General features: G+C 44.6%; 1 non-coding gene across 1 annotated transcript; it reads left to right on the top strand.

The window, feature by feature from the left end:
* The first annotated feature begins 583 nt into the window (after positions 1 to 583).
* Trnat-cgu lies at positions 584 to 657 on the top strand. Its single transcript has one exon. It is a non-coding gene; the product is annotated as a tRNA-Thr (tRNA).
* The last annotated feature ends 6,069 nt before the right edge of the window (positions 658 to 6,726 follow it).

Raw genomic sequence — 6,726 nt, 5'->3', positions numbered from 1 at the left:
AACCCTCACCTGCTGACAGGTGTTGTTGATATACATCGATGGGGACAGTTGAAAGTGTGTGCCCCGACCGGAACTCGAACCCGGGATTTCCTGCTTACATGGCAGACGCTCTATCCATATGAGCGACCGAGGACGCAGATGAATAGCGCGACGCAGAGACTTATCCGTTGCACGCTTCCCGTGAGACCCACATTCCTAACTGTCCACAATTCTACATATGTAATTTACCTAATAGATATTTGCCCACCCACTCATTACTCGCGCACACTTTGGCGATTCCCGTTAGAGTTTGGGCAACCTGTGCGCATTCGCACAGACGAAGGTCAATGGCTGGGTAGCCTTTAACTATATATATGAAGACAGTAACTGTTCTCGAAAGAACAGATACTATTGATGACCGTGCAGCGAATGCGCACAGGTTGCCCGAACTCTAACGGGAATCGCCAAAGTGTGCGCGAGTAATGAGTGGATGGGCAAATGTCTGTTAGGTACATTACATCTGTAGAATTGTGGACAGTTGAGAATGTGGGTCTCACAGAAAGCGTGCAAGGGTAAGTCCCTGCAGTCGCGCTATTCATCTGTGTCCTCGGTGGCTCAGATGGATAGAGCGTCTGCCACGTAAGCAGGAGATCCCGGGTTCGAGTCCCGGTCGGGGCACACATTTTCAGCTGTCCCCATCGAGGTACATCAAAAACAGCTGCCGGCAGCTGAGGGTTTCAATTAATTATCATTTATTCTAGAGAAAGCTGCATGGTCATCAATAGTATCTGTTCTTTCGAAAGCAGTTACTGTCTTCATATATAACTCAATAAATGTTCAGGTACGAGAATGAATTCCCACGCAGAGGAGGCGCTGAGTGGAAGCTTCTGCTGTGTGCTGGAATGGGACTTAAACCTGGAAAATTTGCCTTTCCATTTCGCAGGCGTGTGCTACACGGACTGAGATATCCGGGTACGAATCACGACCCCCTCTGAGTTCATCATACGCTGGAGGTATAAAAGACATGCGAGATAGACATTCACATCTACAGATGGCGGCAGTGTCACGTACAGAAGGTATAAAAGGGCGGGGCGGTGCATTGGTGGAGCCGTCATTTGTATTCAGGCGATTCATGTGAAATTGTTTCCGACATGATTAATAGACCCACGACGGAGATTAACAAACCCTGAAATCTGAACGCGGAATGGTAGTTGGAGATAGATGCATGGGACACTTCATTTGGGAAATCGTAAGGAAATTCAATATTCCGAGACCTAAAGCGTCATGAGTATGCCGAGAACATCACGTTACATGCAGTACCTGTTACCACAGACAACGCAGTGGCCAACTACCTACACCTCACGACCTAGATCAGCGGCGTTTGCATATAGTTGTCAGTGCTAACAGAGAAGCAACAATGCGTGAAATAACCGCAGATATCAGTGTGGGACGCTCGACGAACGTGTCCTTTTGGACAGTACGACGGAAGTTGGCGATAATGGGCTGTGTTGGCAGACAAACGAAGCGAATGCCTCTGCTAACAGCGCGACAACGCCTGCAGCGCCTTTCTTGGGCTCGAGACCACATTGGTTGAGCCCTACGCAACTGGGAAACCGTAGTCTGCTCAGATGCATCGCGCTTTTAGTCGTTGATAGTTGATGGCAGGGTACGAGTGTGGCGCAGACCCCACGAAACCATGGACCTAGGTTGTAAATAGTTTGGTGGTGGCTCCATAATGGTGCGAGCAGTGTTTACATGGAGTGGCTTTCCCGGTCCAAGTGAACCAATCACTGACCGGAAATGCTTATGTTCGGATACTTGGAGACCATTTGCATCCATTCATGGGTTTCATGTTCACAAGCGACGATGGAATTATTATGGATGAAAATGTGCCACGTCACTGGGCCATAATTGTTGGCGATTGGTTTGAAGAACTTTCTGGATAATTGGAGCAAATGATTTAGCCACATAGGTCACCTGACATGAATCACATCGAACAGTTGTTGGACGATATGAGGAGGTATCCGATGGCTTTTGTCACCTCAGCGTATGTAACAAGCCTATTGAGATTGTCTCATCGTTATTGAGGGCAATTTCACCTTCTCTATCGCTGTATTTTCAAGGATTTTCATCAACCCGGAAATTTATATCGCCAAGTAAGAGCAAATAAAGATTCTGATTCATGCGATCTTTCGAAATGAAATCGAAAGCGCGACGTAAGATCTTTACCAGCAGCGAAGCAACAGCTGGAGAATAGTCTGGCAATGGCAAGAGCTGACAGTCATTTGGTACATGGAGACTATGAGAAATTGCTGAAATTCTGTATTATTCGGGGCGTTATACCACGAACTTTTATGCCAGAGCAGTACGTCGCTTGGGTTTGGTGGAAGACGGCGCTGGAACTTAATCTGTTGTTTATGGCTCGTTGAACTTGCTTGGTGAACGTAACAGTGTGTAGGCCGTACAAATATTCGAATTTATCCGCTGGGTAGTAGGGTTCATTAGACACTGACGGAAAAAATAGGAATACCAAAAAATTATAAATGTAGATTAATGAAATTTCGGTAATAGATTTGTGTAGGTAACACATTTAAATGATTAACATTGTAAGTTCACACTTTAATGTAAGCACGGGATAAGCCATTGCAAACGTTCAATGGTTGTACATTAATAACCGGTGTAACCGCCAGAATGTTGAACGCATACATGCAAACGTGCATGCTGAAGACTGATAAAATACTGTCAGCAGAAAGAAAACTGTTGATGCTATGGTGTCGTGCCTTTGCCTGAACTTTGTAAGCCCAATGGAGCAGATGTCTGTAATTGGGTTTGAGGACGGGCTTATCTGAGTTGCAATCTCTTGCGAGGACTTACAGGGTAGCCGAGGACTGAACATATGGTTCGAATGCCCTGCTGATAGGAAGGCAAATTTGTAGAATTGAGGCCTCGAGTTTCAAGCGGTCAGTTTTAAGACCATCATGCATTAAAATCATATCTCTAACCAAGGAAGCAGCATATAATTGCTTGCACTTTCCTTACAGCAGTGAAAATCGGAGTCGTGGCATAAACCCTATCGGTGAAAAATCTACTCTCTGCATGACTGTCCTAGGAGTTTATGACAACTAAATACTTCTGGTGGGATAATTCCGTATGTGCTTGACATCAATGTACCCAAGTAAACCAGTCTTCAACTTATTATATGGAATGACATTGAGTTCCATTTCCAGATTTGGTTGTTGCAATAGGTGATAAATGCCCAGGCATATGTATGCCAAAAAGAAAGCGCTACACTGGTCTTCACCTGAAATTCCGTTAACCAGGAAGTGCTGCTGCATGTGTGCAACATAGTTTGTGAATGCTTTGGCCTTCCTGTCGAACAGCTGGAAAGCTGGTGGTACTGACTGGAAATCCTTGACCATGGAGCTGATCTCAGAGAGACAGGAGGAGGTTTCCAGAGGCGACATGGAGATGGCCACCAGACACTCGATCAGGAATCTGTGGGTGTTCTGCATCTACTGGTAGAGTATCAACAAGGAAAACACACACTATAACTGTGTACCTGGATCAGAATATCTTGTAAATCTAACACAGACACAAAACCTTGTCGCCGACAAATATGTCCATTGACAGCAGTACAAAAACTATCCAGGCAAAAATGATTGAACACATTTATTTATCAAAGATTAATAACACATCTACTCTGATGTGGATTGAAACAAAGCATAAAATAAGTCACTTCTTGAAACAGAGCAACAATAATTCTGGTGGATAAAGGCCAGTCAGATTGTCACTGAGTTCATCAAACACTCACTTTACAAAAATCAAAGTCACACAGGGGGCAGAATTGTCTAAGTCTGGCGGGTAACCATTTGAAAGTTAACCAGAAATAAATTTATAAATCAACAAGTCTGCCGCAACGATACAGTCCTCAAGTTCTTTGGAAATGAACACTAAGTTCACAGTCGGCAGTTTCTGAGGTTGCGAAGTCAGGCTTGAACGGCAGCGACATTGTGACGACAGCTCTCAAGTGAGAGTCTTGATTGATGGAATCCTTGCAGAATCGGAGCCTGGACCAAGAATACTCACCCACAGCAAGCTAGCCTGATCTGGCCTGAGTCATGTGCTACATACCACTTAGTGCTAGGATACAGCCTGAGTTATTTTTGATCACCTTTCTTGTGGCAGACAATAGCTTCTTATGGCCCATGGCTTCTAGTCATGCTTGGATCGCCTTCTGGTATATGGTTAGAGCATGTCATCAGAAAATTGTCCCCTTTTTGTTAGGCCTCTTTGAAGCACTAATATGGTGATGGCAGCTGACTCTCTAGACATTAAGCCTTGGTACAGCACCAGTAGTGTCTGGATTGCAGCTAAGGCCACGAATGAGACATTCGTGCAGCACCACAGAGATCTGAGTGCCAGAAGATCGACGTTTCAAGATATCAAACAGCTTTGGTGATGGGAACGAAGTCTTTCGCGAGGACACATTTGTAAAACATTCTCAGTTTTCTTGCCGCGTCAATTAGGGATAAAATGTCAAGCATTCGACGATAGCCTTCATCGTCATCGTCAGGAGGAACTGACTGTCTCCACTGTTGCTGTGGTGGCCTTTTATAGCCCGTGGACAGCTTCTGATTGGTCGGCTTGTGATTGGTCGGCGATTACGTACTGCTGTAGCAGACGGTGTCAGTGTCTGGACTGGTGGCGCCACCACTTCCGTGAGAACGTAAACCCTGCAAGGAATGTCTTTGCTGCTTCTCTGCATCGAGCGCTCGTTTTCATGCACCCCTCAGATAGTATCCGCTATCACGGTTTAAGTTCTTCTCGCTCGTTCTTATTTCAATAGCTTCCTTGATAACAGAATCATAGTATGTAGAGGCATGGGACAAAATTTTTGTTTCATCAAACAGTATTTTATGTTCGTTCGTGTGGCTGTGCTCCGCAATTATCGGTTTCTCCAGTTCTCCACTTTTAATAATATTTGGTGTTGCGTACAGGGGTCGAAAACGGTACGAATGGTCTGACCTATATAATTGCTTCCACACTCACAGGGGACATTATAAACTCCAGGGACCCTGAGGCCGAGACTGTCCTTAACAGGGCGCATCATCTCCTTAATTTTCTTAGGAGGACGAAAAATAGGTCTTATACCCCGCCTACCCAGAACTCTTCCTATTTTGCTGGATATAGCGCCACAAAAAGGAAGAACCGCAATCGGTGTTTCATCCTATGAGTGTGCAGCATTTTCACGTTTCCCTTTTTTGGGAGAACGCTGCCTTGATATCAAGTGCACCAGAGCCATTCTTTCCGAATACGTACTTCAGATGGTTAATTTCGGACTTCAAGTGGTCCTCGTCAGAAACAGTTTTGGCCCTATATACCAATGTGTCCAAAACAGCTCTCTTCTGAGCAGGATGATGGAAAGTCTGTGCATTAAGGTATAAATCGGCATGCGTCGGCTTACGATATATAGGGTGACCGAGACGCCCGTCCGCCTGTCGTTGTACTAGGACGTCTAAGAATGGCAGCCTTCCTACCTTCTCCATCTCGACCGTGCACCGGATGTTCGGATGTATGCTGTTCATGTGTTCCATGAATTGTTTGAAAGCTTCTGCGCCGTGTGGCCAGACCATAAATATATCGTCAACATAACGATAAAATAAGGATGGACGGAGAGGAGCTGAATTTAACGCACGTTCCTCAAAATTTTCCATAAAAATGGTTAGCCGATGATGGAGATAACGTAGAGCCCATCACCATACCGTCCATTTCATAAAATTTATTACCATACAAGAACTAGGTGGTCGTCATCACATGCCTCCACATACTGGGATTCTGTTATCAAGGAGGCTGTTGAAATAAGAATGAGCGAGAAGAACTTTAACCTTGACAGCGGAAACGAGCGCTCGATGCAGAGAAGCAGCAGAGACATTCCTTGCAGGGTTTACGTTCCCACGGAAGCGGTGGCGCCACAGGCTCAGACAATGGCACCGCCTTCGACAGCAGTACGTAATCGCCGACCAATCACAAGTCGACCAATCAGATCCGTCCACGTGCTATATGAGGCCACCACAGCAGCAATGAAGATAGTTGCTCCTGACGATGAAATGTCAAAATTCACCCAAACTGAGTCTGTTCCTAATACATGAGCCAGCCGAAGTGGCCGTGCGGTTAAAGGCGCTGCAGTCTGGAACCGCAAGACCGCTACGGTCGCAGGTTCGAATCCTGCCTCGGGCATGGATGTTTGTGATGTCCTTAGGTTAGTTAGGTTTAACTAGTTCTAAGTTCTAGGGGACTAATGACCTCAGCAGTTGAGTCCCATAGTGCTCAGAGCCATTTGAACCTAATACATGAGAATGTACTGGTTCATTGCAGACAGCAGAAAACCTTGCATTTTGTTTGGCAAGAGTTCAGTTTTCTGTCATCTGAAGCAGAGGGTAAGTTAATATCTTTTTCAAACTTGCATCTTTGATAAAAAAAAGTCCTTCCGTGATTTCTAAGGGTCAAATTTACCGTACTTAAATAAAATCACACTATTCTGTGACTCATAGCTCAGAAACTATTCAAGGTGAAATTCTGAAATAAATTCAAAATGTAAGTAATGTTGTATACTTTGGGATGGTATTAATTTGGTATTTTTAGAACTTAAATTTAATGTAATTTTCACAATATTTATATTTTTTCTCGAAAATATTATTTTAAATGGAATAAAAATTGTGCCATATTGTTCAGCATTTTATTTAAAAC

The sequence above is a fragment of the Schistocerca piceifrons genome, chromosome 8 (genome assembly GCF_021461385.2).
Source record: "Schistocerca piceifrons isolate TAMUIC-IGC-003096 chromosome 8, iqSchPice1.1, whole genome shotgun sequence".
Lineage (NCBI taxonomy): Eukaryota > Metazoa > Arthropoda > Insecta > Orthoptera > Acrididae > Schistocerca > Schistocerca piceifrons.
Note: the sequence above shows the minus strand (reverse complement) of the source record. Positions and strands in the feature narration are given on the sequence as shown.